The following is a 15767-nucleotide window of genomic DNA, read 5'->3' as shown; positions in this document are numbered from 1 at the left end:
TGTATATATACTATGAATGGGATAGCTGGATCTTATGGTAGTTCTATTTTTAATTTTTTGAGAATACTCCATATAGTTTTCTACAAAATGGCTTTACTGATTATATTTCCACCAGTGTGCAGGAGTTCCCTTTTCTCCATATTCTTCCTGCACTTGTTATCTTTAGTCTCTTTGATAATAACCATTCTTACTAGGGCGAAGTAATATGATAATGTTGCACATTTTTTTCCATTTACCTGTGGGCCATTTGTCTTCCTTCAAGAATTGTTTATTTAAATCTATTGCATATTTTTGAAATAAGGTTATTTGGAGTTTTTAAAATTCATTTGTTTCTTATGCTATTGAACTTTTATATTTCTTATGTATTTTGGATATCAACCCCTTGTTAGCTGAAGACTGCAAATACTTTCCCTTTATCTAGGTTGTTTCTGCACTCTATTGTTTTTTTCCTTTGCTGTTTAGAAGCTTTTAGTTTGATGTAATTCTAGTTTTCTATTTTCATTTCTGCTTCCCATGCTTTTGGGGTCTTTGTAGAAAAAAATTCTTCCTGATTCCAATGTCGTGAAGCATTTCCCCCTTTTTTTCTTCTTCTAGTTTCAGATCTTAGCTTTAATTATTTAATCAATTTTAATTGTATTTTTAGAAATGGTGAGAGATATGGGTCTAGTTTCATTCTGTATGAGAAAAAATACCCAGGTTCCTTGGCACAATTTATTTTAAAAACTTTCCTTTTCCAAAAGTGTTTGTTAGTAGCATTGTTGACAATTGGCTAAAGACACGTGGGGTTAGCATCAAAACTTTCTATTTTGTTTCATTGACTATGTGTCTGTTTTTATACAAATACTGTGCTACTTTGATTACTAGAATGTTGTCCTGTGGTTTTTTTTTTTTTTTTTTTTTTTTTTCTGGAAGTATCTTTACTCTTGGAATAATTTATTATATAATTTATTTTGGAGAAATTGCTTTGCCAATTTCTAATACATTCCTTTTTTTTTTTTTTTTGAAGTTTTTCTTTTTATATCTTAAATTTTTTCTTTTTATTAAAAATCATAAATTTACATAAGGCAATGTTGTTTGATTCATTCTGTTATTATTTTCACTTCTACCCCCCTCTATTCAGTTCTTCCTTCCTCCATTCTTACCACCCTCCTTATCCCTAACCCTACACCTAACCCTAACCCTAACGCTAACCCCTCCTACCCCCCATTATATGTCCTCATCCGCTTATCAGAGAGATCATTCATCCTTTAGTTTTTTGAGATTGGCTTATCTCACTTAGCATGAAATTCTCCAATTTCATCCATTTGCCTGCAAATGCCATAATTTTCTCATTCTTCATGGTGTAGTAATATTCCATTGTATATATATATGCCACAGTTTCTTTATCCTTTCATCAACTGAAGGGCATCTAGGTTGGTTCCACAATCTAGCTATGGTGAATTGAGCAGCTATGAACATTGATGTGGCTGTATTTCTATAGTATGCTGATTTTAAGTCCTTTGGGTATAGGCCAAGGAGTGGGATAGCTGGGTCAAATGGTGGTTCCATTCCACGCTTTCTAAGGAATCTCCATACTGCTTTCCAGAGTGGCTGCACTAATTTGCAACCCCACCAGCAATGTATGAGTGTACCTTTTTCCGCACATCCTCTCCAACACCTATTGTTGCTTGTGTTCTTGATAATCGCATTCTAATTGGGGTGAGATGAAATCTTAGTGTACTTTTGATTTGCATTTCTCTTATTACTAGAGATGTTGAACATTTTTTCATATATCTGTTGATTGCTTGTACATCTTCTTCTGTGAAGTGTCTGTTCATTTCCTTAGCCCATTTGTTGATTGGGTTATTTGTATTCTTGGTGTAGAGTTTTTTGAGTTCTTTATAGATTCTGGATATTAGTGCTCTATCTGAAGTATGAGTGGCAAAGATATTCTCCCACTCTGTAGGCTCTCTCTTCAATTACTGATAGTTTCCTTTGCTGAGAGAAAGCTATTTAGTTTGAATCTATCCCAGTTGTTGGTTCTTGCTTTTATTTCTTGTGCTATGGGAGTCCTGTTAAGGAAGTCTGATCCTAAGCCAACAAGTTGAAGGTCTGAACCTACTTTTTATTCTATAAGAAAATGGGTCTCTGGTCTGATTCCAAGGTCCTTGATCCATTTTGAGTTGAGTTTTGTGCAGGGTGAGAGATAGGGGTTTAATTTCATTCTGTTGCATATGGGTTTCCAGTTTTCCCAGCACCATTTGTTGAAGAGGCTATCTTTTCTCCATTGCATATTTTTGGCACCTTTGTCTAGTATGAGAAAATTGTATTTATTTGGGTTTGTGTCCATATCCTCTATTTTATACCATTGATCTACCTGTCTATTTTGGTACCAATACCGTGCCGTTTTTGTTTCTATTGCTTTGTAATAGAGTTGAAGATCTGATACTGCGATACCCCCTGCTTCGCTCTTTCTACTCAGGATTGCTTTAGTTATTCTGGGTTTCTTATTCTTCCAGATGAATTTCATAATTGCTTGCTCTATTTCTGTAAGGTACATCTTTGGGATTTTCATTGGAATTGCGTTGAATCTGTACAGCACTTTTGGTAGTATGGCCATTTTGACAATATTAATTCTGCCTATCAAAGAACATGGGAGATCTTTCCATCTTCTAAGCTTTTCTTTAATTTCTTTCTTTAATGTTCTGTAGTTCTCATTGTAGAGGTCTTTCACCTCCTTTGTGAGATTTATTCCCAAGTATTTTATTTTTTTTTCGAGGCTCTTCTGAATGGGGTAATTTTCCTAATTTCTCTTTTTGAAGATTCATCATTTATGTATAAAAATGCATTGGTTTTATGAGCATTGATCTTGTAACCTGCTACTTTACTGAATTCACTTATGAGTTCTAAAAGTTTTCTGGTGGAATTTCCAGGTTCCTCTAAATATATAATCATATCATCAGCAAACAGGGATAGTTTGATTTCTTCTTTTCCTATTTGTATCCCTTTAATTTCTTTGGTTTGTCTAATTGCTCTGGCTACAGTCTCAAGAACGATGTTGAATAGAAGTGGTGAAAGAGGGCATCCCTGCCTTGTTCCAGATTTTAGGGGGAATGCTTCCAGTGTTTCACCATTTAGAATGATATTGGCCATGGGCTTAGCGTAGATGGCCCTTACAATATTAAGGAATGTTCCCACTCTCACCATTTTTTTTAGTGTTTTGAGCGTGAAAGGATGCTGTATTTTATCGAATGCTTTTTTTGCATCTATCAAAATAATAATGTGATTCTTAACTTTAATCTGTTGATATGGTGAATGACATTTATTGATTTCCAGATGTTGAACCAACCTTGCATCCCTTGGATAAAACCCCCTTGATCGTGGTGCACTATCTTTTCAGTATATTTTTGGATGCAATTTGCTAAAATTTTGTTGAGAATTTTTGCATCAATGTTCATTAAGGATATTGGTCTGAAATTTTCTTTCCTCGATATGTCTCTGTCTGGTTTAGGTATCAGGGTGATAATGGCTTCATAGAATGAGTTTGGAAGGGTTCCCTCCTCTTCTATTTTATGGAATACTTTGAGAAGTATTGGAATGAGCTCTTCTTTAAAGGTTTTGTAGAACTCGGCTGAGAACCCATCTGGTCCCCGACTTTTCTTTGTTGGTAGGCTTTTGATGATCTCTTCTATTTCATTGCTTGAAATTGATTTATTTAAGTTGTGTATGTCCTCCTCGTTCAGTTTAGGTAATTCATATGTCTCTAGAAAGTTGTTGATATCTTCGAGCTTTTCTGTTTTGTTTGAGTATAGATTTTCAAAATAGCTTCTAATTATATTTTGTATTTCACTCGTGTCTGTTGTGGTATTTCCTTGTTCATTCTGAATTTTAGTGATTTGGGTTTTCTATCGTCTTCTCTTTGTAGTGTGGCTAAGGGTTTATCAATTTTGTTTATTTTTTCAAAGAACCAACTATTTATTTTGTTAATTTTTCCAGTTGTTTCTTTTGTTTCAATTTCCTTTATTTCGGCTCTGTTTTAACTATTTCCTGTCTTCTACTACTTTTGGTGTTGGTCTGCTCTTCTTTGTCTAGGGCTTTGAGCTGTAGTGTTAAGTTGTTTATTTGTTGATTTCTACTTCTTTTGTTGAATGCGCCCCATGAAATAAATCTTCCTCTACGTACTGCTTTCACATTGGAGAAGTTTCTGTTTTTTATTCTGTCATTTATTTCTAATTTCAATCCATTATGATCTGATAGAGTTCAAGGTAGTATCTCTATCTTCTTGTATTTGCTCACAGTAGCTTTGTGACATAAAACATGGTCTATTTTAGAGAAGGATCCATGTGCTGCTGAGAAGAAAGTGTATTAGTTCTTTGTTGGGTGGTACATTCTATATAAGTTGGTTAAGTCTAAATTGTTGATTGTGTTATTGAGATCTATGGTTTCTTTATTCAACTTTTGTTTGGACGATGTATCCAGCGTTGAGAGGGTTGTGTTAAAATCGCTTAGTATTATTGTGTTGTGGTCTATTTGACTTCTGGAATTGAGAAGAATTTGTTTGACGTACATGGGTGAGCCAATATTTGGGGCATAGATATTTATGATTGTTATGTCTTGCTGATTTATGCTTCCCTTAAGCTGTATGTAATGTCCTTCTTTATCCCTTCTGACTAGTTTTGGCTTGAAGTCCACATTATCTGAAATGAGGATGGATACTCCAGCTTTTTTGCCATGTTCGTGTTCATGATATGTTTTTCCCCATCCTTTCACCTTTAGTATATGGGTATCTCTTTCTATGAGATGAGTCTCTTGCAGGCAGCATATTGTTGGATTTTTCTTTTTAATCCAATCTGCCAGTCTATGTCTTTTGATTGATGAGTTCAGGCCATTAACATTCAGGGTTATTATTGTGATATGATTTGTATTCCCAGTCATTTGACTCATTTTAGTTTTTTGACATGATTTGGTTTCCCCTTTATTTGGCTATTCCTTAGGTTAGTTCCTCCTGTTGCTGATTTGCATTGTTGTTTTTCTTCTCTTCCTCATGAAATATTTTGCTGAGAATGTTCTGTAATGCCGGCTTTCTTTTTGTAAATTCCTTTAGCTTTTGTTTATCATGGAAGGATCTTATTTAGTCGTCAAATCTGAAAGTAAGTTTTGCTGGGTATAAGATTCTTGGTTTGCATCTGTTTTCTTTCATGGCTTGGTAAATGTTGTTCCAGGCCCTTCTAGCTCTTAGGGTTTAGATTAAAAAATCTGCTGATATTCTTATTGGTTTCCCCCTGAATGTAATTTGATTCTTTTCTCTCGTAGCCTTTAAAATTCTGTCTTTATTTTGTATGTTAGGTATTTTCATAATAATGTGCCTTGGTGTGGGTCTGTTGTAGTTTTGTATATTTGGAGTCCTATAAGCCTCTTGTACTTGGTTTTCCATTTCATTCTTCAGATTTGGGAAATTTACTGATATTAATTCATTGAATAGATTTTTCATTCCTTTGGTTTGTTTCTCTAAGCCTTCCTCAATCCAAATAATTCTTAAATTTGGCCTTTTTATGATATCCCATAATTCTTGTAGATTCTGTTCATGATTTCTTACCATCTTTTCTGTTTGGTCAAATTTGTTTTCAAGATTAAATATTTTGTCTTCCATATCTGAGGTTCTGTCTTCCAGGTTTTCTTTCCTATTGGTTATGCTTTCTTTGGAGTTTTTAACTTGTTTTATTGTTTCCTTCATTTCAAGGATTTCTGTGTGCTTTATTTCTTTTGTTTTTTTTCTTTTTTTTTTTATTGTAAACAAATGGGATACATGTTGTTTCTCTGTTTGTACATGGCACAAAGGCATACCATTTGTGTAATCATAAATTTACATAGAGTAATGTTGTTTGATTCATTCTGTTATTTTTTCCCTTCCCCCCACCCCTCTCACCCCTCTTTACCCTCTATACAGTCCTTCCTTCCTCTATACTTGCCCCCCTCCCTAACCCTAACTCTAACCCTAACACTAACCCTTCCCTCCCCCCCATTATGTGTCATCCTCCACTTATTAGCGATATCATTCGTCCCTTGACTTTTTGAGATTGGCTTATCTCACTTAGCATGATATTCTCCAATTTCATCCATTTGCCTGCGAATGCCATAAATTTATCATTCTTTATGGCTGAGTAATATTCCATTGTATATATATACCACAGTTTCTTTATCCACTCATCAATTGAAGGGCATCTAGGTTGGTTCCACAGTCTGGCTATTGTGAATTGAGCAGCTATGAACATTGATGTGGCTGTGTCTCTGTAGTATGCTGATTTTAAGTCCTCTGGGTATAGGCCAAGGAGTGGGATAGCTGGGTCAAATGGAGGGTCCATTCCGAGTTTTCTAAGGAATCTCCACACTGCTTTCCAGAGTGGCTGCACTAATTTGCAACCCCACCAGCAATGTAAGAGTGTACCTTTCTCCCCACATCCTCGCCAACACCTGTTGTTGCTCGTATTCTTGATAATCGCCATTCTAATTGGGGTGAGATGGAATCTTAGGGTAGTTTTGATTTGCATTTCTCTTATCACTAGAGATGTTGAACATTTTTCCATATGTTTGTTGATTGCCTGTAGATCTTCTTCTGTGAAGTGTCTATTCATTTCCTTATCCCATTTGTTGATCGGGTATTTGTATTCTTGGTGTAGAGTTTTTTGAGTTCTTTATAGATTCTGGAGATTAGCGCTCTATCTGAAGTATGATTGGCAAAGATATTCTCCCACTCTGTAGGCTCTTTCTTCGCATTGCTGATAGTTTTCTTTGCTGAGAGAAAGCTTTTTAGTTTGAATCATTCCCAGTGGTTGATTCTAGCTTTTATTTCTTGTGCTATGGGAGTCCTGTTAAGGAAGTCTGATCCTAGACCAACAAGGTGAAGATTTGGACCTGCTTTTTCTTCTATAAGATGCAGGGTCTCTGGTCTGATTCCGAGGTCCTTAATCCATTCTGAGTTTAGTTTCGTGCATGGTGAGAGATATGGGTTTAGTTTCATTCTGTTGCATATGTATTTCCAATTCTCCCAGCACCATTTGTTGAAGAGGCTATCTTTTCTCCATTGCATATTTTTGGCCCCTTTGTCTAGTATGAGAAAATTGTATTTATTTGGGTTTGTGTCCGTGTCCTCTATTCTGTACCATTGATCTACCTTTCTATTTTGGTACCAATACCATGCCGTTTTTGTTACTATTGCTTTGTAGTAGAGTTGAAGATCTGGTATTGCAATACCCCCTGTTTCACTCTTCCTGCTAAGGATTGCTTTAGCTATTCTGGGTTTCTTATTCTTCCAGATGAATTTCATGATTGCTTGCTCTATTTCTGTAAGGTACGTCATTGGGATTTTAATTGGAATTGCATTGAATTTGTATAGCACTTTAGGTAGTATGGCCATTTTGATAATATTAATTCTTCCTATCCAAGAACATGGAAGATCTTTCCATCTTCTAAGGTGTTCTTTAATTTCTTTCTTTAGTGTTGTATAGTTCTCATTGTAGAGGTCTTTCACCTCTTTTGTGAGATTGATTCCCAAGTATTTTATTTTTTTCGAGGCTATAGTGAATGGGGTAGTTTTCCTAATTTCTCTTTCCGAAGATTCATCACTTATGTATAAAAATGCGTTGAATTTATGGGCATTGATCTTGTAACCTGCTACTTTACTGAATTCACTTATGAGTTCTAAGAGTTTTCTGGTGGAATTTCCAGGTTCCTCTAAATATATAATCATGTCATCAGCGAACAGGGATAGTTTGAGTTCTTCTTTCCCAATTCGTATCCCTTTAATTTCTTTGGTTTGTCTAATTGCTCTGGCCAGAGTCTCAAGAACGATGTTGAATAGAAGTGGTGAAAGAGGGCATCCCTGCCTTGTTCCAGTTTTTAGGGGGAATGCTTTCAGTTTTTCACCATTTAGAATGATATTAGCCATGGGCTTAGCATAAATGGCCTTTACAATGTTAAGGAATGTTCCCACTATCCCTATTTTTTCTAGTGTTTTGAGCATGAAGGGGTGCTGTATTTTATCAAATGCTTTTTCTGCATCTATTGAAATAATCATGTGATTCTTGACTTTAAGTCTATTAATATGGTGAATTACGTTTATTGATTTCCTGATGTTGAACCAGCCTTGCATACCTGGGATGAAGCCCACTTGATCATGGTGCACTATCTTTTTAATATGTTTTTGTATGCGATTTGCTAAAATTTTGTTGAGAATTTTTGCGTCGATGTTCATTAAGGATATTGGTCTGAAATTTTCTTTCCTTGATGCGTCTCTGTCTGGTTTAGGTATCAGTGTGATATTGGCTTCATAGAATGAGTTTGGGAGGGTTCCCTCCTCTTCTATTTTATGGAATACTTTGAGAAGTATTGGAATGAGCTCTTCTTTAAAGGTTTTGTAGAACTCGGCTGAGAACCCATCTGGTCCCGGACTTTTCTTTGTTGGAAGGCTTTTGATGACTTCTTCTATTTCAGTACTTGAAATTGGTCTATTTAAATTGTTTATGTCCTCCTCGTTCAGTTTAGGCAATTCATATGTCTCTAGAAACCTGTTGATGTCTTCGAAATTTTCTATTTTGTTGGAGTATAGATTTTCAAAATAGCTTCTAATTATGTTTTGTATTTCAATCCTGTCTGTTGTGATATTTCCTTGTTCATTCCGAATTTTAGTGATTTGGGTTTTCTCTTGTCTTCTCTTTGTTAGTGTGGCTAAAGTTTTATCCATTTTGTTTATTTTTTCGAAGAACCAACTATTTATTTTGTCAATTTTTTGTATTGTTTCTTTTGTTTCAATTTCATTGATTTCAGCTCTGAGTTTAACTATTTCCTGTCTTCTACTACTTTTGGTGTTGGTCTGTTCTTCTTTTTCTAGGGCTTTGAGCTGTAGCGTTAGGTCGTTTATTTGTTGAGTTTTACTTCTTTTATTAAATGCGCTCCATGAAATAAATTTCCCTCTAAGTACTGCTTTCATAGTGTCCCAGAGATTTTGATATGATGTGTCTTTGTTCTCATTTACCTCTAAGAATTTTTTAATTTCCTTCCTAATATCTTCTGTCATCCATTCATCATATAATAGCATATTGTTTAATCTCCAGATGTTGGAATAGTTTCTGTGTTTTACTCTTTCATTTATTTCTAACTTCAATCCATTATGATCTGATAGAATACATGCTAGTGTCTCTACCTTCTTGTATTTGCTAACATTAGCTTTGTGGCATAATATATGGTCTATTTTAGAGAAGGATCCATGTGCTGCTGAGAAGAAAGTGTATTCGCTCTTGGTTGGATGGTATATTCTATAAATGTCCGTTAAGTCTAAATTATTGATTGTGTTATTGAGATCTATGGTTTCTTTGTTCAATTTTTGTCTGGAAGATCTGTCCAGTGGTGAGAGAGGCGTGTTAAAATCACCTAGTATTATTGTGTTATGGTCTATTTGGTTTCTGAAATTGAGAAGGATTTGTTTGACGTACATGGATGAGCCACTGTTTGGGGCATAGATGTTTATGATTGTTATATCTTGCTGATTCATGCTTCCCTTAAGCGGTATGAAATGACCTTCTTTATCCCTTCTGACTAACTTTGGCTTGAAGTCCACACTATCGGAAATGAGGATGGATACTCCAGCTTTTTTGCTGAGTCCATGTGCATGGTATGTTTTTCCCCATCCTTTCACCTTTAATCTATGGGTATCTTTTTCTATGAGGTGAGTCTCTTGCAGGCAACATATTGTTGGGTCTTTCTTTTTAATCCAATCTGCCAGTCTATGTCTTTTGATTGATGAATTCAGGCCATTAACATTCAGGGTTATTATAGAGATATGATTTGGTTTCCAGGTCATTTGGTTCTTTTTTTAAATTTTATTTATTTATTTCTTTGACACAACTTGTTTCCTCCTTTATTTGACAATTCCTTTAGGATAATTCCTCCCTTTGCTGATTTGCTGCTTTGTTTTTCATCTCTTCCTCATGGAATATTTTGCTGAGAATGTTCTGTAATGCTGGCTTTCTTTTTGTAAATTCTTTTAGCTTTTGTTTATCATGGAAGGATTTTATTTCATCGTCAAATTTGAAGGTAAGTTTTGCTGGGTATAAGATTCTTGGTTGGCATCCATTTTCTTTCAGGGCTTGAAAAATGTTGTTCCAGGCCCTTCTAGCTTTTAGGGTCTGGATTGAAAAGTCTGCTGATATCCGTGTTGGTTTCCCCCTGAATGTAATTTGGTTCTTTTCTCTCACAGCTTTTAAAATTCTGTCTTTATTTTGTATGTTAGGTATTTTCATTATAATCTGCCTTGGTGTGGGTCTGTTGTAATTTTGTGTATTTGGAGTCCTGTAAGCCTCTTGAACTTGATTTTCCATTTCATTCTTCAGATTTGGGAAATTTTCTGATATTATTTCATTGAATAAATTGTTCATTCCTTTGGCTTGTTTCTCTAGGCCTTCCTCAATCCCAATAATTCTTAAATTTGGCCTTTTCATGATATCCCATAGTTCTTGGAGATTCTGTTCATGATTTCTTACCATCTTCTCTGTTTGTTCAACTTTGTTTTCAAGGTTAAATATTTTGTCTTCAATGTCTGAGGTTCTGTCTTCCAGGTGTTCTATCCTATTGGATATGCTTTCTATGGAGTTCTTAATTTGGTTTATTGTTTCTTTCATGTCAAGGATTTCTGTTTGGTTTTTTTTCAATATCTCTAACTCTTTATTGAAATGATCTTTTGCTTCCTGTATTTGCTCTTTTAACTGTCGATTGGTGCAATCATTCAATGCTTGCATTTGCTCTTTCATCTCATCGTTTGCTTCTCTGATCATTTTAATTATGTACATTCTGAACTCCTTTTCTGTCATTTCTTCTGCCATGCTGTCATTGGGTTTTATTGATGTAACATCTAGATTTGTTTGCAGCATTTTCTTTCCTTGTTTTCTCATATTGTTCAGGTATCAGTTGACCGCTGAGATATTGCAGATTTCCTCTATTGACTTACAATGTCCCTGAAGATTTCTATATATATCCCCCCTTAGCCTTCAGTAGGCTGAAGTCTTGGAGGAAGTTGATAATGCGGAGCTCCACAAGGAAGCTGCCTCTCTAGGAGTGGTGGCCTTCAGGTGGGGTATAATCCCTGCTAGTGGGCAGAGGTGCCTCCACTTGTTGACCAATGGTCATCCAAAGGGGACCTAGGCTGCGGGCTGAGGCAAGGCCTGTTTGGGCCTGAGTCTCTGGTTTTACCGTCCTTGTGGGGAAACCTCACCCGGCAGGGAAGACTCACCCGGTGGGGAGGTCTCCCTGGTCAGTACCCTCCTAGAGGTTCCCCTCAATTACAGCTACCGCCTGGGCTGGGCTGCCTTCCTCTGCAAAGTTCTCAGGGGCCCGGCCCTACCTCCTGGGCCTGGGAGCCTCACCCTTCGCAGATGAATCTCCTTAGGCTGCCCCTCCTCAGAGAATATGCCCGCAGGCCTGGAACCTTCGCTCCGCCCTAAGCCTGTCTCTGTGCGGCTCTTCCACCCAGAAGCCTCCTAGATCCTGGGACCCTGCTCTGCCCCTTATTGCTTGGCTATGCGGTCCCTCCTCTGAGCAGCCACCTGGGGCCCCGTACAATCTCTCTGAGTCCCAGAGACCCGCCACAGGCCTCTTCCTCCAGACAGCCGCCTAGTATTCCGGTGCGGTCACTAGGAGTCCAAGAAACTCACTGCATGCCTCCTCCTCCCACCAACCACCCGTAGCCCTGGGCAATCAATCACTCCGAGTCGAAGTGACCCTCCCCGTTCCTCCTCCTTCTCCAGATAACCCCCGGGGTGTTCAGAAGCGGTCGCTCTGAGTGGCTCTGAGTCCACTTGACCCGCAGCACGGGTCCTATGGGCAACCGCCCGGAGCTCTTGGTGCGGCCACTCAAGACCAAGCGACCCACCACGCTCCTCCTCCAGGCAGCCCCCCTGTGTTCAGGCGCTGCCACTTTAAGTCCAAACAACTCACCACTCGCCTTCTCCTCTGAGCAGCCGCCTGGAGCGCTAATGCAGTCACTGCGAGTCCAAAGGACCCGCCGCGCTTCTCCTCCTCCTCCGGGCAGGCCCCGGGGTTCAGAAGTGGTCTGAGTCCAAACAGCTCGCCACGCAGCCTCTCCTCTGGCAACCGCCTGAAGCTCTGGTGTAGTCACCCCGAATCCAAGTGGCCGCGTTCCTCTTCCTCGTCCTCGTCCTCAGGGCAGGCCCCGGGGTTCAGAAGCGTCGTTCTGAGTCCAAACAGCTCGCCACGGAGCTTCTCTTCTGGCAACCGCCTGTAGCTCTGGTGCATTCACTCCGAATCCAAGTGGCCACGCTCCTCCTCCTCTTCCTCAGGGCAGGCCCCGGTGTCCTGAGTCCACACAGCTCTCCTCACCACTCCTCCCCTGGGCAGCCGCCGGAGCCCCAGTGGTTGCTCCGAGTCCCAGTGCTGTGCCGAGCGGCCTCCTTTTCGGCGCACCTAGTTGTCCGAGTTCACTGCTCCAGTGGGGGGAGGGGCGTCTCACCGGCAGCTCTACTTCACAAAGTTTCCTGCGTTCCGGGACCACCGTCCCATCCGGGACGCCTCCCCAATGGGAGAGACTCACCCGGCTGCTTTGAGTTGGTCCCAAGTGTCTCAATATCTCCTCTTTTGAATCCTGAGTCCTGGAGCAACATGAAATGCAGCCACCCTCTAGGCCGCCATCTTGAAACTCCTTCTGTGTGCTTTATTTCAGTATGTCTAACTCTTTTGAAGTTATCTCTTGCTTCCCGTATTTGCTCTTTTAATTGTCGATTGGTGTGATCATTTAATGCCTGCATTTGCTGTTTCATCTCCTCCTTCAATGCCTGCATTTGCTCTTTCATCTCCTCGTTTGCTTCCCTGATTGTTTTAATTATGTACATTCTGAATTTCCTTTCTGACATTTCTTCTGCTGTACTGTCATTGGGTTTTATTGATATACTATCTAGGTTTGTTTGGGACATTTTCTTCCCTTGTTTTCTCATATTGGTCAGATGTAAGTGGGACTCTGTGATATTGCAGATTTCCTCTATTTGCTTATAGTGTCCCTGTAGATCTCTAGTGTATCACCTTCCAGCCTTCAGTAGTCTGAAGTCTTGGAGTAACTTTATAATGCAGTGCTTCCGAAGAAAGCTGCCCCTAGCCCGCTACTGGTACCATAGAGAGAGACCTGGAGAGATCTCTGGCTGCCCTGACCTGGTCCCAGAGACTGCTTGTGGGTCGGAGGTCTCTGCTGGCTTGGGGACTTGTGGCTGGCTCTGTGTAGAAAGGCTCTCACTGGGCGGTCAGCTCCGAGAAGCTAGCCTAGAAAGGCGCTTCCTGCAGGAGGTATCCGGGCTGCTTGGGGAAGTCCCTGGCTGCCCTTCCTGGTCTCTGAAGCAACCTGTGGGCGGGTGGAGCTCGCCTCGCACAGGCTCAGGGACTTGAAGCTGGTTCTGTGCACAAGGGCTCTCACTGGGGGGCCTGCTCTGCAAAGCTGGAGAATCTGGCCCTGTGGGAGGAGCCCACTGCCAGAGTGCTCAGGGCTGCCTGGGGGAGACTCTATCTGTCCTGCCCTACTCTAATAAGCCGCCCTATTCCGGGCCTGCCGCTGGGCCAAACTTCACCGGGTGGGGGAGACTCACCCCGTGGCTCTATTTTAGTCCGAGTCTCTCAATGCCTTCCCTTTTTGAATCCTGGGTTCTGGAGCGACTGGAGATGCAGTCACCCTCTAGTCTGCCATCTTGGATCGCCCAGTGGAAAAAGCCTGCGGCCAGAGAGGGGCAGGGCCGCCTGCAGAGGTCTCTGGCTGCCCTGCCCTGGTCCCAGAGGCTGCTTGCAGGTTGGAGGTCTCCGCTGGCTTGGGGACTTTTGGCTGGCTCTGTGTAGAAAGGCTCTTATTGGGCGGTCTGCTCCGAGAAGCTAGCTTAGAAAGGCGCTTCCCGCAGGAGGGAGCTGGGCTGCTTAGGAAAGTCCTGTCCTGTGTTTTGACATCAGATAATGTAATGCTTTCAGCATTGTTCTTTTTGCTTAAGATGGCATTGACTATCCAGGAATTTTTGTGGTTTCATATAAATTTTATAATTGTTTTTCTACTTAAGAAACAATGTTTTTAAAAAGCATCTTCTGACAGAAGATTAATATCTATAATATATAAAGAGCTCAAAAACTACACCAAAAAAATCAAATAACCCAATTGATAAATGGGCAAATGAACTAAACAGTCACTTCTTTAAAAAAAAAAAAAATACAAATGGACAACAGATTAGGGAAATGCAAATCAAAACTAAACAGTCACTTCTTTAAAAAAAAAATTACAAATGGACAACAGATTAGGGAAATGCAAATCAAACTACAAATCAAAACTGTTCATCTTACACCAGTCAAAATGGCTATTATCAAGGATACAAATAATAATAAATGTTGAAGAGGATGTGGGGAAAAGTGAAGGTGAGACTGTAAATTAGTACTACCACTATGTAAATCAGTATGGAGGTTCCTCAAAAGACTAGGAGTGGAACCACCATATGACCTAGCTATACCACTTTTCAGTATTTACCCTGAAGAATTGAAATTATCTTACTGCAGTGGCATACATATGCAGGTTTATAGCAGCACATTTCACAGCAGCCAAACTCTAGAACCGCCTATGTGTCCATGATGGATGAATGGATAAAGAGAACTTGGTATATATACAGAATGGAGCTTTATTCAGCCATAAAGAAAAGTGAAATTATGACACTTACAGAAAATGGATAGAGCTACAGATCATCATATTAATCAAAATAAGTCAAACTCAGATGGTTAAGGGTCCTGTGTTTTCACTCATATGTAGAAACTAGAGAGGAAAAAAGAAAAGAAATGTGAGGCTGAAGCTCCTAAAAATCAAAGGGAGATTAGTAGAGAAAAGGGACCAAGGGGTGGAAGGCAAGGAGGGAGCAGGGAAATGCTGGGGAGTGATACTGGGCAAATTATATTGTTATATTGTGTGCATTTTGGAATATGTTAATAACAAATCCCATCAATATGTAGAACTATAATGCAACAATAAAAAATGTGGAAAAAAAGAGCTAATGTTTTTAAAAAGCATCCCAGATGAATGAACTAGATAGTCAAAATTAAAAACAGAAATAAGAAATCCAGTATTAGGTAATTCCTACCCTTGAAGAATACACCTTAAAAATTGATCAAATATAATTGAAGCATCTATAATGGAAGCATGACGTTCCCAAAGAGAACCACATAGGGAGCATTGTAATTCACTAGTGATATTTTCATAAGAGGGATGCTGAAGTAGAAAAAAAGGTGAATTCAGATCTCCTGGAGTAGTGTCAGGGAGAGAAAAGCACAGAGAACAGCATATGCAAAAGTATGCATGAAAGGTATGAAGTAGCATGACCAGAGAATGATAAGAAGAACAGTGTGGCCAGAATACCAAGAAAAAAGAAAGGAAAGGCATAGGATATAAAGCTGGAAAAGCAGAGGCCAATCTGCAGAGAGCTCTGTATGAGAAGATAAAGTTTGGAATTTATTATATTGACTGTGGGATTTGAATGGAAAAATTGAGTTTCTCTAGGCCTCAGTTTTTCCATTTCTAAAATAATTAGCACAGATGACTACAAAGAAGTCTGTAGTCTAAAATATAGATTACTGCCAGTGTGTCAATTACTTCCTTTAGCACTCTCAAGACTGGGAATATAGTGGGGATTATAGGAATAATATGACCCCTATAGTGGTGGGTTCCCCCATAGTTGTTCAATTTTTTGGTGTACAAATGAGGTTAATTCTACATTGTG

At 39.2% G+C, this 15767-nt stretch overlaps 1 protein-coding gene across 2 annotated transcripts in view; it reads left to right on the top strand.

Annotated features, from left to right (window-relative positions):
• Window positions 1–15767, top strand: part of NELL2 (neural EGFL like 2) — a 433796-nt gene that overhangs the window by 255533 nt on the left and 162496 nt on the right. The window lies entirely within an intron of this gene.

This window comes from Sciurus vulgaris (assembly GCF_902686455.1).
Source record: "Sciurus vulgaris genome assembly, chromosome: 5".
Taxonomy (NCBI): Eukaryota; Metazoa; Chordata; class Mammalia; order Rodentia; family Sciuridae; genus Sciurus; species Sciurus vulgaris.
Note: the sequence above shows the minus strand (reverse complement) of the source record. Positions and strands in the feature narration are given on the sequence as shown.